We start from the raw sequence: 23,701 nt of genomic DNA, 5'->3' as shown, positions 1-23,701 counted from the left end.
CTGTTGTCCTGAAGCAGCACAGAGAGTGAAAGTTGTCAGACAGAAGATGTTTTACTAGGAGAATCATTTGGCGAATATAAAGGGAAGAAAATCTAAATAGAATTAGAAAATGATTGGAGCCACTACATTTCAGGATTGGTAAGCTGCAATGAAAACCATTTTGTTTTTAGATACGCTTTAAGTGAGCGAATGATTGCTAGATGTGCAGCACCACCTAGTGGGTGGAAATGTGCAACACTAAAGGGATGCTGGGGGTCCCTATTCTCAAATGAAACCCGGAAAGAGATGGATGGAACCTGGGAAAGTAGTAGAAGAGAGGCCTGCTAATTCGGTTCAACGGGATCCCAGCTCTGTCCATCACTAAGGGTGAGATATGGTGGGACCATGAACTAACCATCCACGCCCAACACAAATCCTGTGTTTACTAACAGCCCTGGCTTTCCTGATGATCTGTAAGCTAGCATGTGTGTATGTAGTCTTGCTATGTGCATATACAAACCAGCTAGAGAGCCTGGCTGACAGTATATATGCATACTACTCTGCTTGTTAAAGGGGCAGTATCACCCAAATAAATAGTTTTTAATATATTTTGTATTTTAATAGTATTGTAGTTGTTTTCCCATATTTGCATGGTATGTCGTGATATATTAGTAGTAATAGATCTTAGTGTGTGGGAGCTTCTCTGTCACATTTTAATGTGCATGCCCTTCTCGTAGGCAGGGCTAGATTACGGATTACCAGGGCCCTAGGCAAGTTAAATACTTTGGGCGTTTTTTCATAGAGCTTCAGTTTTAAATGGCTGTTTTTTTTTCCTGCTGCTCCGTAAGATTATGTAATCATTCACTCTCTATAAATGTGACTTATTGTAAGATTCATCATACATAGCCCAGTATTTAGATACAGTCCTTGGAATTCGTAAAGCAGTTCTTCAGTCTTAACTTGAAAACTTAAGAGCCAGCAGCTGCAAATTAAAAAAAAATAAAATAAGGACACTTACCTGTCTAAGAATCCAGCGCCATCTTCCCCTGGGCCGGTTCTTCACCAGTGTTCCTAGAGCTGGCATATATACTAAGGGAAGCCGGCTGTGATTCCTTGTGGCTTCCACCTGCACATGTGTGACCCGTGCTGTGCTTTATGAATGGTCACGCAGCCTTCTGGGATCTGTGAGTACCTAGAATCCTAGGCGCTCAGAACAGAAGTGGGAGCAGGTACAGTGCCTTGCGAAAGTATTGGGCCCCCTTGAACTTGAAATCGCTGCAAAAGGTGGCTCTACAAAGTGTTAACGCAAGGGGGCCGAATAATTTTGCACGCCCCACTTTTCATTTTTTTATTAGTTAAAAAAGTTTAAATTATCCAATAGATTTTGTTCCACTTCACAATTGTGTCCCACTTGTTGGTGATTCTTCACAAAAAATAAAATTTTTAAATCTTTATGTTTGAAGCCTGAAATGTGGCAAAAGGTTGAAAAGTTCAAGGGGGCCGAATACTTTCGCAAGGCACTGTACCTGATAAAACTAGGCACCCCCCCCCAAAAAAAACCTCCAAAAGTGGGAGAGGAGGGGGGAAGGAGGTGTTAAATCTGAACTTCCCTTTTAGGGTGAAGTTCTGCTTTAAAGAGAGTCCTAGTTATCTGTCCTAGATATCTGTCTCATGATAGTACAACAAATGATGGAACATGCGACAGATTCATGAGCATTTTGGTAAGTTGTATATGAATTTGTAACAATAAGCATCTCTCCTTTGAAGTGGCATATCAATTCCAGAGGCAGTTAAAACTCCACTCTGGGATGAGAAAAAAAATCCCTGCAGTTCCCCTTGCAGCAACTAGGGGGTAATGTAAAGATGGCTTTGCTTATCTTACCCCTGTTCTGGCACTCCAGGCTGCAAGCAGTCATTTGGCATCATTACATAGAGTGCAGCGCTATTACCCTGCATTATACATGGAGAAAGCAGGAGTGTGATCACCTTAGAGAGTAGGCTTTGTGGGACCGGTTGCACCAGGAACCCTGCTGAGTGGATATTAGGGTAAGTATTAAGCCCCATACACACTATTAGATTTTCTGCAGATTTTTGTCTTCAGATTTACCAAAACCATATCATATGAGGTCAAACCTTAGGAGTTTCAATTTGTATGCAATCAGGCAGGCCCTTGCACTACATGGTTTTGGTAAATCTGAAGACAAAAATCAGCAGAAAATCTGATCGTGTGTATGGGGCTTTACACCTTAGTCTTCAGGCAAAAAGACAATTATTTAATTTTTGCAGTGTTGAGGCCACTGCAAGGGTATTTTTATTTTCTGTGTCCTGAGTTGGGCTTTAAAGATACATTTTGTTGCAGACAAAAATTACATGTGTAATACAGTCAATAATCAAATATGAAAGGGGATATATTTACCTTCACTTTACTTATCACCAATATAACAGTATTTCTTTCTAAATTTATCACAACAGTCACATGCATTGATACTAACAATGAAAATATCACAGTATTTTCATGAATTTGCGCAAAGGCTTCCGACTACATCCACACCATTAGAAATGTGTTGCAAAATAATTAATAAATCACCCCCAGTATAACCGCCTTATATTTATACTGATTGGGTGAAAACACCACACCGTAAATAAAAGGGAACCTGTGGATAAGACAAATGTCTAACACTGCTTGCAGCAGCAGCAGTAGGTGGTGGAAGAGCAGTAACACATACCCATAGCTCCCAAATGTCCTTCATTTACAGGTCTGCCTATCTCTTTTGAAACCATTCTCCCTTTCTACCTCTTTTTGGCCAGATATATAGACTTTTGTAAAAAGGTACTATATACAATAACTACCTAAAGTGTATAGTGCACAAAATCTTTCATCTATTCATTCCCTAGTTTTAAAAGCCAGCATAAAGGAAGAGGTGGAAAAACACTAAGACCCCTTTCACACTGGGGCGTTTTCAGGCGCTTTAGCGTTAAAAAAAAGCACCTGTAAGGCGCTTGAAAGAAGCCTCATCTGCAATCCCAATTTGAAAGCCCAAGTGCTTTAAGAGCCCTTTCACAATGCCAGCGCCCGAAAAACGCTCATAAAGCACCGCTTTACCATCGTTTTTTGAGCGCTAGTGGTGCGCTTTTAACCCCTGCTAGTGGCCAAATAAAGGGTTAAAAGCGCCCACAAAGCGCCGCTGCCAAAAGCGCTTTGCAGGCGTTTTTCAGGAGTTTTGCAGGCGCTTCCCATTGATTTCAATGGGAAAGGGCGCTGCAAAGAAGCTGCTTGCAGGACTTTCTTTGACGCCCTGCCAGCGCAGCGCCTCAGTGTGAAAGCACTCGGGCTTTGACATTGTTATTGCAGTTGCGGCTTCTTTCAGGTGCTTTACAGGCACTTTTTTAAACGCTTAAAAAAAAGCGCCTGTAAAGCGCCTGAAAGAAGCCCCAGTGTGAAAGGGTTCTCAGTGTGAAAGCACTTGGGCTTTTACATTGGGATTGCAAATGAGGCTTCTTTCAAGCGCTTTACAGGCGCTTTTTTTAACGCTAAAGTGCCTGAAAAATGCCCCAGTGTGAAAGGGGGTCTTATAGGTTTAACAATAACCAATTGCTTTTTGCATTATGATTCTTCCTGGTCTGTGTAGCTGGGGCATGGCAGTGGTGGGTGCTTTGTCTACATTCTAAAAAGGTGTTAACATGGGAACTAAGGACGTGTATATCTGGATCTATCTTTAACCAGCAAAATAAAAACATTTTTAAAAACAGAGCCCAACCGCACATGTGGTCACCCAGGATACTGGTAAAAAAAAAGAAACAAATGGCCAAAGATGCATATGAGCCATTTAGGCTGGGTTCACACAAATGCGAATTAGATGCGGGTTTCCGTGCATCCAATTCGCATGACTGGAGAGTGTGCCTGCCTTGCAATGGAGCCGGTTCACACCTGTCTGGGGCGGCCGCATTTCTGTGCATCTTTGGTTCCGATCCAGGTCGAATTCAGGCAAAAATTAAGACCTGATTCACACCTGAACAGGGATGCACATGCTGTGTGAGCCTTGGGTGCAGCATGTGTGAATCCAGCCTTAAAGTCTTACTAAACCTGAAAATGTTTTTTCCTTAAAGTGGACCTTCAGTAATTTTTTCAACTTTCTATCTATTAAATATTCTGCCCTTGTTGTTTTAACTTTGGATAGTAAATTTTTTTTTCTGCCAGTAAATACCTTATACAGCCCACTTCCTGTTTCGTGTCTGGTCATTAGCCTAGGCTTTTGATATCATGCACAGCTTTCTCTCTCACTCTCGTGAGAGTTTGCCAGGAAGGAAGGGCGGATGAGTCATAAGAGGGCCAATGAGAGCTGCATGGCTGCAGATCTGGAGGTGTGTCTCTGTGTGTCTGTGTAAATCCAGTTATTGAACAGGCAGCAGCTCCAGCTCAAAAGTCCTAAACGTTTCTTCACAAAGCTAGAATTCAATGTAGCCATGTGTGTAAAATCAGCCATCTATAAACTCAAAATGTCTAAATTTGTTCACTAAACCTAAACGCACACACAGTAGTTGGTGGGTGGAGGTTATGGCACAATAGCCCAAAAACCATTTGCAGTAGTTTGGGTGTGGTTCAGTGGCAGACACAATTCTGTCTGCAAAAGATTCTGGATTCTGTTCTGCATTTGGTGCAGTTTAAAGCATTGAAGTCACTTTAAGCTACCAAAAAAAAAACAAAAAAAAAACAAAACAAGCTAAAGCTCCATTAAAAAAAAAGATGACATTAGACATTCCACAAATCCCTTCATCACCTCACCACCACACTCTCTGATTTCCTGTTTTAGTCTGATCTGCATCAACTAACCTCAGATAACTTCCCAGGCAGCTCAGGTAGACTACAGAGCTAAAATAGATTTCCTCTGGCTGATCTTTCTTAGCTTCTCCAGTGATAGCAGCATGAAGGCACAGCAGTAGAGGGAGCAGAGGAACTCTGAGGAAGACCCAAGCACTGTCAAATAACCAAGGAAGTGATGTCACTGCTCCGCTGGGTCAGTGATGCCACTTAGTACAGGGAAAATGAACAGCCCAAAAACATGAAAACAGTATAAATACTATTATTTGAGTGCCAAAACACCTTCAGTCTAGGCATATGCAAATTATGATGTGTAGTCCAGCAGTATAATTGCAGTATGGTAGGATTCTGAGTATCAACTAGTGATGGAAACCAGGGAGGGGGAAATGGACAATGTTTCAGGCCAACTTCTCTCTCAAGTCTGATCCACCTATACACAACTACGGTTTATATAAGCTGGTTCAGGGTACCCTTTTGCAGAGAACATGCATGGGCAAGGCAATAGCATTTCTTTAGGCACTGGTAAAGTTGGGTGGCACAGTAGTGTAGTGGGTCATACTCTCACCTAGCAGTAAAAAAGGGTTGCTGGTTTGTATCCCAACCACAAAACTACCTGCCTGGAGTTTGGATGTTCTCCCTGTGCCTGTGTGGGTTTCCTCCAGGTACTGCGGTTTCCTCCCACACTCCAAAGACATGCTGGTAGGTTTATTGGCTTCTGTCCAAAAAAAAAATTGGCCCTAGTATATGAATGAGTTGGGGTCCTTTGATTGTGGGTCCCTTGAGGGTAGGGACCAATGTGAGTGTAATGTATGTGTGGAGTGCCTCGCTAAAAATTGACAGTGCTATATGGGTACCCTAAATAAATAATAATAATAGATGAGCATCTTAGTGAGACACAATGTATAGGGATAGGGACAATTTTGGACACACACCCATACTCAGGATCGACTGGTGTCTTTATTCAACCTTACTAACTATGTAATTATGTGACTATGTAAAGTAAACCTGTCAGAAAAGTGTAAGTGATTAAAATTGAACATGGAGCAACAAAATGTGTAAGCAGAAGATCCAGAGAGTATAGATAGCTGAAGTTATGGGCAAGACTTACCTTACTCTGTAAAGGTTGGGCATGGGATACACTTATTGCACTTTTTGAGCCTCCCCATTGAAAAAAAGAGACTGTCCGTCACAGTGTGTCCAATAGGCAGTTTTGGCAGGTACTAGTTGGTGGAGCCAAGCTTGGTGGAGACAATGAGTACAAGTACAATAATATTGCACACATAGTACCAGGCATTTATACCAGGTCTTGCTGTACACACTTTTACATGCCCTTACGTGTATTAATAAGCAGTTTCCATGGTGCAAAAAAGCACACTAATTTCAGTGGGTCTGCTATTAGTATATTAAAGTGTCACTAAACCCACATCATAAAAAGCTATTAATAAATGCTGTATTACATGCTGTTCATACTCACTCAGTCACTAAGAAATTTGTTTTCGGTATTCAGCATAAAACTTGTTTGATCCTGCTGTTTTCTATCTCCTCCTTCTGTCCAAGTCCCCAGCTCAGTTAGGGATTTTTCAGAGCAATGTTTGCAGCTCTGCATATGCAAATTTTTCCTTGAGTTTCTATACTGAACATTTCCTCCCTATCACATCTGAGCAGCCCATGTGACTATAGAGTTACACATGTGGGCATACACACAGTGGTAAATGACAGTCCACTCCCTCCCTCCTCTGCCATAACCATGTTCCAGCTAAACACAATGCGGGTGGGATATTACATGTAGATTGATGGAAGCTTCACCTACCTCTTATTCTAAGACATGGGCTGGAGGGGCGTGACACAGCCTGTGACTGGCAGAAATCCACCCACGCCATGTTATTGCCAAACAATAATGAAGAATTGATTTCAAATATATATTTGTATGACAATTTAAAACAGTTTATTGTTATTAAATATTTATTTTTACTCTGTATTCCAAATGCTGTTTTTTTTTTTTTATTTGGAACATGAGACCAGCAGCCGAGGACTAGCATTTTCTCCTGCTTATGTTTCCCTGCAGACAGGCTGGGAAAGATCTTGGTGACAGCTGTATATTGATTAGATATATATTTTTAGTAATTACAGTGTCATCATCCACACACAGAAATTGAAGGGACAATGTAAATTAAAGTGTGTGTTCAGTATCACATTAACACAAAAACGCAGAATGTAGTTTTTGTAATGCACTGCATCTCTGCATGGGATTCCTTACTAAACACACTTGTAATGCACTAATTACCTTCCTTGTAGTCAAGAATACATTGTAAAGTGATAAAAATTTTATTCTTGTTTATCACCTGAACACCAGCTAAAATTCCACATCTGTCTGAAATTGAGAGGACCATTGTAGGCTGTAGAAATGCAGAGGGAGTATAAACAGCAGGAACACAAATCTGCAGTCTCCATTAACGACTTAGTAACTGAAGTTCCGAAGGTTAGCTCTTGTTGCAGGGATCTTTATGACTTGCGTAGCTTGGGCCCTCACTGGGAAAATTAGGTTATCACGCAATGCAATTATATTATCATATTAAGTTTGGCAAAGATAGCACTGCAGATTGAGATACCTGTTGTAGGTCTCCAGTTGATTATTAGAAGTGACTAAGACTTAGACTATGACTAAGTGCTGTTTAGCGTGAAATGTATCAGAAGGTCATGAGTTCTTGATGTAATGAAGCATCTATAAACATTTTATATCAGCATCTTGCCGGTATGTGCTATCAAAGCCTTTGAATGTCCTACAAGCTTGACAAGCACCCGGAAAAGCTGCAGTAGGTAAACAGCGGACTGACCTGGAGCAGAAATAGGTGTATGCAGTTTCTAATATACTGTAGCAGGAGGCTTGTACCCTTTTCTGGTCCACCCGCCACAGCCCATGGGCCTGATTCAACCCATGTTCCCATTTCACTGCTGCTTTAGTTACCCTTTAAGGCTAAATGTATCGAATTGCATTGTATTGTATTGTAATTGTACTGTCTGCCCTAATGTTGTAAAGCGACATATAAACTGTCGCTATATAAATCCTGTATAATAATAATAATAATGTCCTACTCAATAGTGTGCATGTAAATGGACTTTTTAAGCGCTCACTACATTTCCTAGTTTGATTTATCTTTTTTGCTGTATACTGCAAGGTCTATTATTTGTTTTTCTACATCCCCTTCTCTCCCACTGACTGTGTTGTTATCCACTATTGCCAGTGGAGAGGATAAAAGATATGGGCCCAGTGGCTGGCAGTTATGGAGGGCTGTGAAAACACGGTTAACAGTCCCTGGATTTAATCAATACATACCTAGCAACAATACTAATTATTCAACAGTCAGATAGCAGCATTTGCAATTGCACTTGTTCATACCTCCCAAATTTTTTGAGGTGGGAATGAGGGACACCTATCAGCAAAAGCATGCAGGCATAGGACACACCCCCTGTCACGCCCCCTTAAAGGAGAATTGTACAAAAAAAACACAATTGGTTAAACCCACAAATGCTTTTTTACCACTACTATTCCTTTATATTGGCTTTTGGAATTTACAAATGCAGCAATTTAGAAATCAGATTAAAGGTTTAGTGCTGGAAAACACTTTTTGAAAGATAAAAAGTGCATTTTAAAAACATCTATATAGATCAGACCAAAATGAGGAGGAATGAGGGACACAGGGACATTGCTCCGAATAAGAGACAGTCCCTTAAAATCAGGGACAGTTGGGAGCTATGCTTGTTTGATGTTACATCGTCTTTGTCCTTTTGAACGTCATAACATTCCCAAGTGTTTATAGCCACACGAGTAAACTCTGTCAATCACTGGAACAAAACCTAGAGATTATTAGAACTCTGAAACCTCACACTAAAATAGTAACACCAGCCTCAAAGTCTAAAGACAAAAAAAACAGGCATTTCAGGAGAACTTTGAAGGTGTGTGGCTACTAAGACTGGGCTTTCGGTAAACCAACCACATGCTCAAGCTAACACAAGACTGTCCAACGGAGGGTAAAATACACACGTTATAGTACTCATACAGTGGTGTGAAAAAGTGTTTGCCCCCTTCCTCATTTCCTGTTCCTTTGCATGTTTGTCACACTTAAGTGTTTCGGAACATCAAACCAATTTAAACAATAGTCAAGGACAACACAAGTAAACACAAAATGCAATTTGTAAATGAAGGTGTTTATTATTAAAGGTGAAAAAAAATCCAAACCATCATGGCCCTGTGTGAAAAAGTGATTGCCCCCCTTGTTAAAACATACTATAACTGTGGTTGTCCACACCTGAGTTCAATTTCTCTAGCCACACCCAGGCCTGATTATTGCCACACCTGTTCACAATCAAGGCATCACTTAAATAGGAGCTGATTGACACAGTAAGGTCCACCAGAAGATCCTTAAAAGCTACACATCATGCCGAGACCCAAAGAAATTCAGGAACAATTGAGAAAGAAAGTAATTGAGATCTATCAGTCTGGAAAGGGTTATAAAGCCATTTCCAAAGCTTTGGGAATCCAGCGAACCACAGTGAGAGCCATTATCCACAAATGGCGAAGACATGGAACAGTGGTGAACCTTCCCAGGAGTGGCCGGCCACCCAAAATTACCCCAAGAGCGCAGCGACGACTCATCCAAGAGGTCACAAAAGACCCCACAACAACGTCCAAGGAACTGCAGGCCTCACTTGCCTCAGTTAAGGTCAGCGTTCATGCCTCCACCATCAGGAAAAGACTGGGCAAAAATGGCCTGCATGGCAGAGTTCCAAGGAGAAAACCACTGCTGAGCAAAAAGAACATCAAAGCTCGTCTCAATTTCTCCACAACACATCTTGATGATCCCCAAGACTTTTGGGACAACATTCTGTGGACCGATGAGACAAAAGTGGAACTCTTTGGAAGGTGTGTGTCCAAGTATATCTGGCGTAGAAGGAACACTGCATTTCATAAAAAGAACATTATACCAACAGTAAAATATGGTGGTGGTAGTGTGATGGTCTGGGGCTGTTTTGCTGCTTCAGGACCTGGAAGACTTGCCGTGATAAAAGGAACTTTGAATTCTGCTGTCTACCAAGAGATCCTGAAGGAGAATGTCCGACCATCTGTTCGTGTACTCAAGCTGAAACGAACTTGGGTTCTGCAGCAGGACAATGATCCTAAACACACCAGCAAGTCCACCACCGAATGGCTGAAGAAAAACAAAATGAAGACTTTGGAGTGGCCTAGCCAAAGTCCTGACCTGAATCCTATTGAGATGTTGTGGTATGACCTTAAAAAGGCCGTTCATGCTCGAAAACCCTCTAATGTAACTGAATTAGGACAATTCTGCAAAGATGAGTGGGCCAAAATTCCTCCAGGACGCTGTAAAAGCCTCATTGCACGTTATCGCAAACGCTTGGTTGCAGTTGTTGCTGCTAAGGGTGGCCCAACCAGTTATTAGGTTTAGGGGGCAATCACTTTTTCACACAGGGCCATGATGGTTTGGATTTTTTTTCACGTTTAATAATAAACACCTTCATTTACAAATTGCATTTTGTGTTTACTTGTGTTGTCCTTGACTATTGTTTAAATTGGTTTGATGTTCCGAAACACTTAAGTGTGACAAACATGCAAAGGAACAGGAAATGAGGAAGGGGGCAAACACTTTTTCACACCACTGTATATACAGGGCTTTTTTTCAGCAGGAACTAGGGGGAACTCAGTTCCACCACCTCTGGTTCAGGTCTTCTGCTCCCTGCTCACCACTATCACTTGGTAACACTAAAGTCTAGCTTCTGCATTTAGAAGTGATAGTTTATCTCCCAGTAGCTCCCACAGGTCAGATCTCATGTGCAGATCCCACTTAGTGCTGGACAGGGACAAAGGAGAAACAGAACAGGTGCCCAGGGTTCAGTGCAGTCATGGGCAGGAGAGGGTGCGTGGTAGGTGGCACCCTCTGTGGTCTCCATTTTTCCCTGGTGACCAGTTGTTGATGCTCCTACTGCACGATCTCCCTTGCAAGTGACTCTAGTATAGTATAGTATGCTGGGAGGTACGACAGCTGGATAGGTGTTTCAGCTTAATATTGCAACAAAGGTAAGAAATACTACAGATGGTGGAGCTTTTAATGGGGGGGGGGGGGGGGTTGTATGCAGAGGGAAGAGCTACTATTTGATGCCATTTGGCAGGTATGTGTGTGTGGCTGGCATGGTTGAGTTCCTGCACCTATTCTCTGAGGAAAAAAAGCCCTGTATGTATATATATATATATATATATACATATATATATATATATATATATATATATATATATATATATATATATATATATATATATATAAACATACAACACACGTGTCAAATCACATGCCAAATCGCTGCAATGTGAACCAAGGGTTAAAGGCTGGTCTACAACTCTACTATATTTGCTTAAATTGCTGCAGGTGAGTATCTATTAAACTGTCCTGAAACCTTTATGTTATCCTTGAAGCTTTTAATACCAGATTTGTTTTACGAGCCCTTTCACACCGAGCGCGTTTTGCAGGTGCTATAGCGTTAGAAATAGCGCCTGCAATCCGCCCTAAAACTGCTGCACCATTTATTCCAGTGTGAAAGCCCCGAGGGCTTTCATACCGCAACGTTGCGCTGGCAGGACATCAGGAAAAGTCCTGCCAGCAGCTTCTTTGGAGCGGTGTGTTTACCGCTCCTCCACCGCTGCTCCTCATTGAAATCAATGGGGCAGCGCTGCATTACCGCCGGCAAAACTCCACTATTGCGGCGTATTGCGGGCGGTTTTAACCCTTTCTCGGCTGCTAGCGGGGGTAAAAGTGCCCTGCTAGCGGCCAAAATGCACTGCAAATCCGACGGTAAAACGGCGCTAAAAATTGCAACGTTTTACCACTGACGCTATAGGCTCTGCGGTGTGAAAGGGGTCTAAGTGTTTAATACATAAATATTGTTTCTCAGTATAACATTCATTTTTGCCGATTTATAATTGACAGCACTTCCATTTTTACATAAGCATCAGTTATTGGTACAATTTTGCTTAATCTTTGCAGATTTCCTCTACAATTCTGTTATAATTGTATGGTATTTAAATGCTCCTGGATTATTGTGAATGATTCACGATAATTTGTACACTCAGAGTGAAGGAAAAAAAATAAAAAGTTAAACAATCTGCACCAAATGTGTGTTTTCTCTCTTTGTATGCTGACTTTAATTTAATTGAACCCAAAATTCTCACTTTGTGCTTGTGGATAATTATGTTTCGGAAATAAAAACCTACTGTATGTGCCTAGTTACGGCAGCTGTATCAGTCTTTTGGCTGTTTAAGTATTTTTGTTAGCCAAGAGTTCTTATAACAAACTCAAGCACATTATTTCAACAGGAGTGGTAACTACTCATACAATTAAATTATCAGATGTTGTAACATTTGTATTTTGTTACTACTGGTGTGTACACACACACACACACACACACACACACACACACACACACACACACACAGCACTGCGCCGCTTTAACTGACAATTGCGCGGTCGTGCCATGTCACCCAAAAAAAATTGACGTCCCTTTTCCCCAGAAATAGAGCTTTCATTTGGTGGTATTTGATCACCTCTGCGTTTTTATTTTTTTGCGCTATAAACAATATTTTTTACTTTTTGCTATAATAAATATGCCACAAAAATATATAAAAAAACTATTTTTTTCCTCAGTTTAGGCCGATATGTGTTCTATATATTTTTGGTAAAAAAAAAATTGCAATAAGCGTATATTGATTGGTTTGCGCAAAAGTTATTTTGTCTACAAAATAGGGAATAGTTTTATGGCATTTTTATTATTAATTCCTTTTTTTACTGAAGCTTAAGGGTCCTTTCACACGAGGTGTGGATATCCGCTTGCTCAGCGGGGACCGCTGGAGCGATCTCCGCTGAGCAGGAAGATGACAGGTCTGTCTTTGCACACTGCGCAGGGACGGACCTGTCACAGCACCACTCTCCCCTATGGGAGATCGGGTGACGACGGACTGCAGTGCCCGTCATCACCCGATCCTATCCAATGATGGATGGAAAAATAGCTTTTTCCTCCGTCACACTTTTTCGGAGCGGGTCGGATGTCAGCGGACATGTCACCACTGACATCCGACACTCCATAGAGCTCTATGGAGCATCCGTTCAGGTCTGCCTGAAAAACTGTCCAAGTTGCCTCCAAAAGTCGTGTTGAAAGTCGTGTCACCCCTGTGTGAACCGGCTCTAAGACCCCTTTCACACTGGGGCGTTTTTCAAGCGATTTAGCGTTACAAAAAGCGCCTGAAAAGCGCTTCAAAGAAGCCTCGTCTGCAGCCCCAATGTGAAAGCCCAAGTGCTTTAAGAGCCCTTTCACAATGTCAGCGCCCGAAAAACGCTCGTAAAGCGCTGCTTAAACTAGCAGCGCTTTACCAGCATTTTTAGAGCGTTATTGGGGCGCTTTTAACCTCTGCTAGTGGCCAAATAAAGGGTTAAAAGCGCCCACAAAACGCTGCTGCCTATAGCGTTTTTCAGTCGTTTTTCAGGCGTTTTACAGGCGCTTCCCATTGATTGGGAAGGGGCGCTTTAGGAGCGTTGTATTCACCGCTCCAAAAGCGCTGCAAAGAAGCTGCTTGCAGGACTTTTTTTGACGCTCTGCCAGCGCAGCACCTCAGTGTGAAAGCACTCAGGCTTTTACATTGGGATTGCAGTTGCAGCTTCTTTCAGGCGCTTTTTTAACGCTAAGGCTGCTTTTACACTGGGGCGGTATTCAGGCGTTACAGCGCTAAAAATAGCGCCTGTGTAGCGCCTGAAAGAAACCGGCCCCTTTCACTCCAGTGTGAAAGCCGGAGGGCTTTCACACTGAAGCGGTGCACTGGCAGGACAGTGAAAAAAGTCCTGCTAGCCGCATCTTTGGAGCGGTGAAGGAGCGGTGTATTCACCGCTCCTAAACCGTTCCTACCCATTGAAATCAATGGGACAGCGCGGCAATACCGCCGGCAAAGCGCCGCTGCAGCGACTCATAGCGGGCGGGTTTAACCCTTTTTCGGCCGCTAGCGGGGGTTAAAAACCACCCCGCTAGCGCCCGCAGACCGCCGCTAAAACGACAGTAAAGCGCTGCTAAAAATAGCGGCGCTTTACCGCCGACGCCCGCACCGCCCAAGTGTGAAAGCAGCCTTAAGCGCCTGAAAAATGCCCCAGTGTGAAAGGGATCTCGGTGTGAAAGCACTCGGGCTTTTACATTGGGATTGCAGTTGCGGCTTCTTTCAGGCGTTTTTTTTAACGCTAAAGCACATGAAAAACGCCCCAGTGTGAAAGGGGTCTTAGGCAGAAAAAAACAACACTTAGACCCCTTTCACACTGGGGCGTTTTTCAGGCGTTTTTCATGCGCTTAAGGCTGCATTCACACCTGAGCGTAGCGTGTTTGAACGTTTTTACCGGCGTTTTGTCGCGCGACAACGAGCGTTTTGTCACACTACAATGCGCAACAACGAGCGTTTTGTCACACTACAACGCGCGACAACGAGCGTTTTGTCACACTACAACGCACGACAACGAGCGTTTTTTAACTTCTGCGTTTTTTTTCAGCCAATAGGAAAAATATTTTTCATCTGCTTATTTTTTCTTGAGCAGATACAGTGTCAAAACGCCCGTAGAAACGCTCGTTGTCGCGCTAAACGCTCGAATCGAGCGTTTCCATTAGTTTCTATGGGAATGAAAACGCCCAAATCAGCCCAATTCGCGTGACAAAAAAGGGTCCGGAACTTGTTTGAGCTTCAGGCGTAGGGCTTCAGGCGACATGGAGTGGAGATGTGAACCATCTCCATTGAGAATAATGGATTTTTTCCCCTCCAGCGTTTTGTAGCTTCAGGCGTAGGGCTACAAAACGTTCAGGTGTGAACGGGCTGTCAGCGTTAAAAAAAGCGCCTGAAAGAATCCACAACTGCAATCCCAATGTAAAAGCCCGAGTGCTTTCACACCAAGATCCCTTTCACACTGGGGCGTTTTTCAGGCGCTTTAGCGTTAAAAAAGGCGCCTGAAAGAAGCTGCAACTGCAATCCCAATGTAAAAGCCCGAGTGCTTTCACACTGAGGCGCTGCGCTGGCAGGGCGTCAAAAAAAGTCCTGCAAGCAGCTTCTTTGCAGCGCTTTTGGAGCGGTGAATGCACCGCTCCTAAAGCGGCCCTTCCCATTGAAATCAATGGGAAGCGCCTGTAAAATACCTGAAAAACGCTATTGGCAGCAGCGTTTTGTGGGTGCTTTTAACCCTTTATTTGGCCACTAGCAGGGGTTAAAAGCGCCCCAATAACGCTTGAAAAACGCTGGTAAAGCACTGCTAGTTTAAGCGGCGCTATACGAGCGTTTTCCGGGCGCTGACATTGTGAAAGGCCTCTTAAAGCACTTGGGCTTTCACATTGGGACTGCAGATGAGGCTTCTTTCAAGCGCTTTACAGGCGCTTTTTTTAACGCTAAAGCGCTTGAAAAACGCCCCAGTGTGAAAGGGGTCTTAATGCAGACATGTGTTCATTGACTGCAGGTGACTCTTTATGCATGCATTTAACCACTTCGGCACCGGAGCATTTGGCTGGCCAAAGACCAAAGCACTTTTTGCGATTTGGCACTGCGTCGCTTTAACTGACAATTGCGTGGTCATGCGACGTGGCTCCCAAAGAAAATTGACGTGCTTTTTTCCCCACAAATAGAGCTTTCTTTTGATCACCTCTGCTGTTTTTATTTTTTGCGCTATAAGCAAAAAAAAGCGGCAATTTTGAAAAAAAAAACACATTATTTTTACTTTTTTGCTATAATAAATATCACCAAAAAATATATAAAAAAAACCAAAACATTTTTTTTTACTCAGATTTCTCAGTCCCACAGCTGATATGTAGTCTTCTACATATTTTTGGTAAAAAAAAATCTTCCTCTCCATGTGACGATCGCGGGTATCCCCACAGACATCGAGCCTGCGGGGCCCACGGTCAGACTCACGGAGCTTGCGGTGGGTTATCACCTGCTATCCAAGTTTCGCAAGATCACGTACAATAACGTAATTTCGCGAAGGGAAGCCAACCTGCCGAAGTAAAACTGCGGCGGCTGATCCACAAGCGGTTAAATAACAGTGGTTCATTCACGACCAGTGAATTTTGGTGAAAGTTACCCTCACTGCTTTATAAATATGCCTCTAAGTGTACTGTAAAAGCAACTAGCTTAAGTGTCAATTTTTTTATGGTGATGTCAGTCTCTGGCAATCCTATGTACAGCAGAGCCCAAATTGGGAGAGGGAAAAGCAGCACAAGGTGCCAATCAGTTGTAAAGGGAGTACTGATAGGAAGAAAGAGCAGAGTCGCAGAACGACGAACTTATTAGTCTCCTGCTTCTCCTTCACTATCCAGTCAGGGACTGGGGTGGGGACAAGACCTAGCTTTATTGCTTCAGTACAGTTCAGTAGAAAAGTGAGGCCTCTATGCTGAGCCCACCTTTCGCCATACAGGGAATGAAGTACCATTACTAATGGTGCAGGATATTCACACAGACACAGAGGCATTACAGGGTAAAAGTACAATACAGCCTACACACCTTTCTTCCATTCCCTTTAGTCTGCTTTAAAGTACACTTATCACAAGTATAAACAGAAAAGTCAGTGCTACTACCCATACACCACATAGATAGCAGAGCTCGCAGGTGCTCCATCCACAGTCGCTGGCTGAGTAGAGTAATGTAGAAAAAATGATCTGCACTCCGGTTGTTACTGAATAGGCACAGTGAACAAACGCAGATTAAGTCAGTTGACGTGTTTCAGCCTATAAGGCCTTAGTCATAACACTTATCACAAGACCTCTCCCTTTAACAAAGTTTATTCCTTGGCTGTCAGGCTGATGCATTGGCTTAAAGTGATTGAAAAGGATATAATATATATATATATATATATATATATATATATATATATATATATATATATATTTATTTATTTATTTATTATGTTTGTTATAAAAAAAAAAAAAATATATATATATATATATATATATATATATAATTTTCTTTTTTGGTCCCCCATTGGTGGTCCTGCATCCTCCCCCTTACCGAGTGTCCCCAATAGCAAGCCTCTTGCTATGGGGGTACTTGAACAGGCTCGCTTCCTAACCGTACTCCTGGGAATGGACATTGTCCATCTACACACTGAGACTGGCTCAGCACACACCGAGCGTGGCTCACTGTCTGTGATTGACAGCAAAAAGAACCAACGGCTCTCGCTTATGGGAGAGAGACCTGAAAGAGCCATTGATTTCATGCACATCACTGGATTAAGATGGGGCTCAGGTAAGTATAGGTGGGGGGATGGGGGGTAGCTGCACCCAGAAGGTTTTTTATCTTAATGCTGTTGTGCTTTTTAAGGACAGTTTCCCGCACAGTATTTAAGTAATTTTTAACGAAGATATTTTTAAGATACAAAATCAATCTGTATGACACAGTCTATACATGTGAAACATATTCACGGAGACAAGTGATCATACAAAATAGTTACATTTATTGTTTGACAAAAGACAAATATTTACATGAAATTAAAATATCGATTGCGTCACATGAACACCTTGATAATTAATGGAAACACCCACAAAATGGGAGTGTCGTACTTTGGACTTAATTATCACCATTATCACTTCTCTGTAGAATCAATAACCTTTTGATAATTGACAATTAAACAGTATGTCTGTATTTCACACGTCCAACCGTTACTATACTGCAGGTAAGTAAGTAGTTAACAATGTGAAATAAATTAGACATTTGTTTGTCAATAAAATTGGCATCTATGCAAAAATAAATTTATAATGAAAAATTTAATTTAGAGAAAAATTTAAAAGGCGGTTATTGATTCGGGAGAAATATTTTCAATAATAGAATATTCAAAAACATCAATATTTAAGAGAACATAGAAGATATAATAAACAAAATATTTACCCATTCCAATATGGCTATTAGTGTGGATTGTTGGTTACCAGGATTTTTAAGATGGCTGCCAGGGCATTCAACATGGATTCTCTTACAGAGGAATTACTTTGTGTGACCTGCGAGTTCCAAGGAGCAGGGATCTTCATGAATGTAACAATGTGTATTCATGCATGGTGCATGAGTGTCAGTTTGTCTGGGAGTCTTCCAGTGCCCCCCCCCCCCCCCTCCCAGGATATGTCTCTGAGCTCTCATTTATGGCCTCTTTCTTCTTTCTTAAATATCCTCTTAAACAAAAAGATCATAAAATTATACTAAGTTCTGCCCAGAAGGTATGTGTTCCCTCCTCATTGGCAGGCAACCTTTCCCAGGAGTCTAATGATTTTAAGGTAATAGCACCTTCAACCACCAGGTGTCTCACATGTGTTTGGTGTTTATCTCTTTAAGTTAATATTTTATATTTATAATGTGTATTTTTTTTTATATATGTTCTAACCAATATATCTCGAGTGTTCAGGAATCATGGTAATCGATATAATAGAAAATAAGCTTAACATAATTTTGAATAATCCCCATTGTATAAAATGGTTATATATATGTACGGTATATCAATGTATATCTATTAAATCTTTAGTCCATTTAGAACGGACACAGGTTAGATATAGATCAATCAATATCACATACAATTATCTATATGGATACATGTATAATTCAAGGATCCAATCAATATTTGTTTATCTAAACATAGGTTAAATTCTTATACAGTTATAATCACGATTATATGTTTTTCATAATACTAATTCGTTGCTAAAACACTTCTACTTATGATCACGCTTTCATGTATAATTTCTTAATGACAAAGTTCTTTAGATCATTAGATACTAACATTATAATATCTCTTTTGTGACCTACAAATATCACATATAGTTTGAATTACTTGAAGTACTTTTGAAATATGTCTGACTTGCATATCCCTCTAACACCATGTTTTGAGATGGACTTTGAGCAGTCCAATAAATGTTACGATGGCTTGGCCGTGCCCTTCAAGTCTCTACAATTAACACAATAGGTTTTGTTGGACAAGGTGTCAGCTATTGAATTTTGTCTTCATGGTTGTATATTGTCCAAACAGTCTTCACTTACGCACAATGAGGTTTTCTAGTTAAGGATTACTTCCATGTGGTAAATACTTATGCAAGTTTGGTCTTCTCAATCTAACCAACAAAATAAGTAAACATCTTTTTGTTTGGTGACAAAAGCTACCATTGTTCCAGTCTCTTGTTTCAACACAGGGTTTGTAAAAGTTACAGATAACTAATCCCCTGCACATTTGGAAAAACAAAAAGTGTGAGATCATGTATTTTTTTAAAGGTCTCCAAAAGGGTGACAGTTCCATAATATCAAAATTATAGTTCATCCATTTTTTTAGGCCTACTGAAATCTCTCATCTCTGCCAGTGAATATTAAATGTATTTCTTCATGAATTCACAACAATGCTTAGAATGCATTAAGGTAAAAACCTTCTGCCTTTAGAACCACTTTAACCTCCCTGGCGGTACGATTATTTCGGATTTTAGGTGCTAAAAGCGGTACCATTATTTTGCATGAAAATTTGGCGTTTTATATTGTAGTCCTGCAATTCTTAGGAATAACTCTCTTAAATCTGTCCAAACCAGAGTCTAGCAGACATCCCGGGTATGATAAAGTTTGAAAAATTTAATCATAAATTATAATATAATAAATAATTATAAATAATTGTACCAAATAATAATATAACAATAATAAAAATTATTCAATAATGTAATCAAATCAAAAACACTGAAATTTGCTCAGTTGCAGAATTGTCACTGTCATTACTTTTCAGTATTTGATGACGGATCTCCCCACAAATCGCTATCGCTCAATTCTGCGAGTGATTCTAATTTATTATCGCTGTTTTCTAGCTGGTCTAAAATCATTTTTGATGTAAAATGACAGTTTTGGTTGCTATGGGCAATCTCCAGTTTCCAGGCATAAAGAACAGTTTTTATTATATAAAACTGCATGCAGGACACTGGGCAGACCACTAGGGACAACGGGGATGTGAAATATTTACATACAGCAATGTAATCTGTAAGATTACATTATACTGTATGTTTACTGTTTGATTCACTTTTTGAATTTGGCGCCGATCTCCGTGCCCGTGCGTCGCAACGCTCGCAGGGCACGGAGATCGGCGATGTAATGCATCGAGCGAGACACGGCTCGCTCGTTCAGCGGGGAGACAACGCTGGATCCGAGGGAGAAGGTAAGTAATCCTCCTCCTGGATCCAGCGATGCAGTCCCAAGTCTGACTCGGGGATACCGCTCTTGGTATAAAAAATCCACCCCGAGTCAGACTCGGGAATACCGTCAGGGGGGTTAATCACTTTCTGAATAGTAGACCCAAGACAAGTATGGAGATAAAGAATTCTGACACTCCTTTTAGCAAGCTTGTTCCAAGTCTGGCATTGAGACCAGACATAGGCAAACTGTTGGTGCTTTACTCATAAATCCTGTATAAAATTATTATTGTTATTATTATTATTATTATTATTGTCCTGAAATCATGACAGGGCAAACACCTTAAAGCCCATATGAACCTACATATTGTCAAAGGGACATGCAGTACAGCTGCATAAAAAGTAAAGAATGTGTCTTTTGTTGTGTTAAAGTATAACTAAGGCACAATTTTTGTTTTTGGTTAAAGTGGAGAGGGATTAGAACCCCTGTCCATTTTTATTGATGTCTGTGCCCCCGTTGAGGAGGTTCATCCTCTCTATTTGTCCTGCTTAACATTATGATTGAAAGCAGAAGTAAAAAAACAAAAAACAAAATTATGGGTTGTCCCTAGAAAAGTATTAGAGGGGATTGCTTCCAATGGGGACAGTAGTTCTGGTGACCTAGGGATCCCCAAGAAATTCTCTTTATTTGTAGGGATTTCCTATGCTTCCTGTTTTGGCTATGGGACAGGAAGTGACGTTACATCTCCCCAATAGGACACAGGTGAAAAAAACAAGCCTTGCAGGGGTTATAACCCTCCCTTACTCTTTTCAAAGTGAAATTTTTGCCTATATTTCTACTTTTATACTTTACTACTATATGAAACTGCCCTGTAATGGCAGCAAATCCCACACAAAGCCCAGTGGACCAGGTCTCCAGTGGCGCAACACACCTTTGGCACAGTGCTCCAATCAATAATGCTCATGTTTTCAAAGCAGCAATGTTGATTAAACAACTGGACTGCTGGGTCTCCAGCATGCTACATGTACAGGGTAGTTTGATATATTAGCAAAACAGTAACAGATTAAAAATAAGCACAAAGATTTTATACTTTTTATGCAGCCTGACTTCATACCATTATTAAAATATGAGGGCTCCTTTGGACTTTAAGGTATTTGCCCTGTAATAATGATATGGCCATATGATTAATATTATGCAGGGTATATATAGCACCAACAGTCTGTGCAGGATTTTACAAAGCAAATGGTGACAGTACAGCTAAATTAAATAGGAGAATAGAGAATTAGGCGGTACCTGTTTATGAGAGCTTACAGTCTAAAAATGAGAGGGGCAAATAATGCAAAAGGTAATGACTGTGATAGATGGTCTGTAGTGATGGCCGAACGGTTCGCCCGGCGGTCGTTTCGCGGCGAATTTCCGACTTTCGCCGTCCGCGGGTTCGAACGCCTTTTTCCGTCGTTCGCCCCGGCGGACTTACGTGTTTAATGTATACAAGAACTTTAACCTTTCGTGACACGTTTATCATGTGTTACAGGACAACCAATTGAGACATGACAGCTCATGGACACTTGGACATTCCCCCTAACCTATAAATACACCCGATCCGGTGGCCATTTTACATTCTTTCTTCTGTCACTGTAGGGAAAGGATCCTGTGTGGAGTAGGGACAGAGAAAACGCTAGCTATTTGGTACACAAAAGTTCTTTTCAGGACTGGTATAGGTGTTAGGTCAGCAGCCTGAGTTTCTTTTGTCAGTTTAGATAAAGGGACAGAGCGCTGTATGCTGCTATTTTAGGGACAGCTCAGCCAGATTAGTCTTTCTTCATCATCATCATCATCATCATCATTAGCTGTTACTATCAGGTCCACAAAAGAGCTGTTCCAGCTAATCGTTCCAGCCTACTCTTTTTTGCCAATTTGTATAGGGACAGGCAGGAAGCAGTGTGTCAGGCAGTGAGGATAATTTTAAAGACTTGCTGTTACTATTAGTTCCACAAAGGTTCTTTTCAGGACTGGTATCAGTGGTACGGTAATAGGCTTGTACACGTATAATATTCTTTCTTCCAAATATAGAAAGAATATTATACTTGACTGCTGCCCTTCTGCTGCAGTCTGCTAATCATTCACAACTCACTTGTTCCACAAAGCTCTTTATCAGGACTGGTAACTTGGTCTGTCTAGGGTGCTACGGTACATAGGCTTGGGTGCGGTACAGTCTGCTGTTCTGTAAGGACCGCTATCGGTCCACAATACATAGGGTTGCCGTGCACTACTGCTGACCGCTGCCCTATACTGCAGCAGTCCTTCAGCGGTATAGGGACTGACGCACAGTCTGCTAAACACTAATACACAACCTGCTTGGTCCACAAAAGTTCTTATAAGGACTGGTAACTTGGTATAGGGTGCTACGGTACATAGGCCTGAGTGCAGTACAGTCTGCTGTTCTGTAAGGACCGCTATCGGTCCACAATACATAGGGTTGCCGTGCACTACTGCTGACCGCTGCCCTATACTGCAGCAGTCCTTCATTGGTATAGGGACTGACGTACAGTCTGCTAATCACTAACACACAACCTGCTTGGTCCACAAAAGTTCTTATAAGGACTGGTAACTTGGTATAGGGTGCTACGGTACATAGGCCTGAGTGCAGTACAGTCTGCTGTTCTGTAAGGACCGCTATCGGTCCACAATACATAGGGTTGCCGTGCACTACTGCTGACCGCTGCCCTATACTGCAGCAGTCCTTCATTGGTATAGGGACTGACGTACAGTCTGCTAATCACTAACACACAACCTGCTTGGTCCACAAAAGTTCTTATAAGGACTGGTAACTTGGTATAGGGTGCTACGGTACATAGGCCTGAGTGCGTTACAGTCTGCTGTTCTGTAAGGACCGCTATCGGTCCACAATACATAGGGTTGCCGTGCACTACTGCTGACCGCTGCCCTATACTGCAGCAGTCCTTCAGCGGTATAGGGACTGACGCACAGTCTGCTAAACACTAACACACAACCTGCTTGGTCCACAAAAGTTTTTATAAGGACTGGTAACTTGGTATAGGGTGCTACGGTACATAGGCCTGAGTGCAGTACAGTCTGCTGTTCTGTAAGGACCGCTATCGGTCCACAATACATAGGGTTGCCGTGCACTACTGCTGACCGCTGCCCTATACTGCAGCAGTCCTTCATTGGTATAGGGACTGACGTACAGTCTGCTAATCACTAACACACAACCTGCTTGGTCCACAAAAGTTCTTATAAGGACTGGTAACTTGGTATAGGGTGCTACGGTACATAGGCCTGAGTGCGTTACAGTCTGCTGTTCTGTAAGGACCGCTATCGGTCCACAATACATAGGGTTGCCGTGCACTACTGCTGACCGCTGCCCTATACTGCAGCAGTCCTTCATTGGTATAGGGACTGACGTACAGTCTGCTAATCACTAACACACAACCTGCTTGTTCCACAAAAGTTCTTATAAGGACTGGTAACTTGGTATAGGGTGCTACGGTACATAGGCTTGAGTGCGGTACAGTCTGCTGTTCTGTAAGGACCGCTATCGGTCCACAATAGATAGGGTTGACGTGCACCACTGCTGACCGCTGCCCTATACTGCAGCAGTCCTTCAGCGGTATAGGGACTGACGTACAGTCTGCTAAACACTAATACACAACCTGCTTGGTCCACAAAAGTTC

General features: G+C 41.8%; 1 protein-coding gene across 2 annotated transcripts in view; it reads left to right on the top strand.

The window, feature by feature from the left end:
• The first annotated feature begins 236 nt into the window (after positions 1 to 236).
• Positions 237 to 23,701, top strand: part of ZDBF2 (zinc finger DBF-type containing 2) — an 82,815-nt gene continuing 59,350 nt past the window's right edge. For both annotated transcript variants that reach the window (XM_077448515.1, XM_077448516.1), the window contains exon 1: positions 237 to 366. The gene's annotated coding sequence lies outside the window, so the exon portion shown is untranslated. The remainder of the gene's footprint in view (positions 367 to 23,701) is intronic.

This window comes from Lithobates pipiens, unplaced genomic scaffold, assembly GCF_037356315.1.
Source record: "Lithobates pipiens isolate NorthernLeopardFrog02 unplaced genomic scaffold, aLitPip1_a1.2 Scaffold_22, whole genome shotgun sequence".
NCBI lineage: Eukaryota > Metazoa > Chordata > Amphibia > Anura > Ranidae > Lithobates > Lithobates pipiens.
Note: the sequence above shows the minus strand (reverse complement) of the source record. Positions and strands in the feature narration are given on the sequence as shown.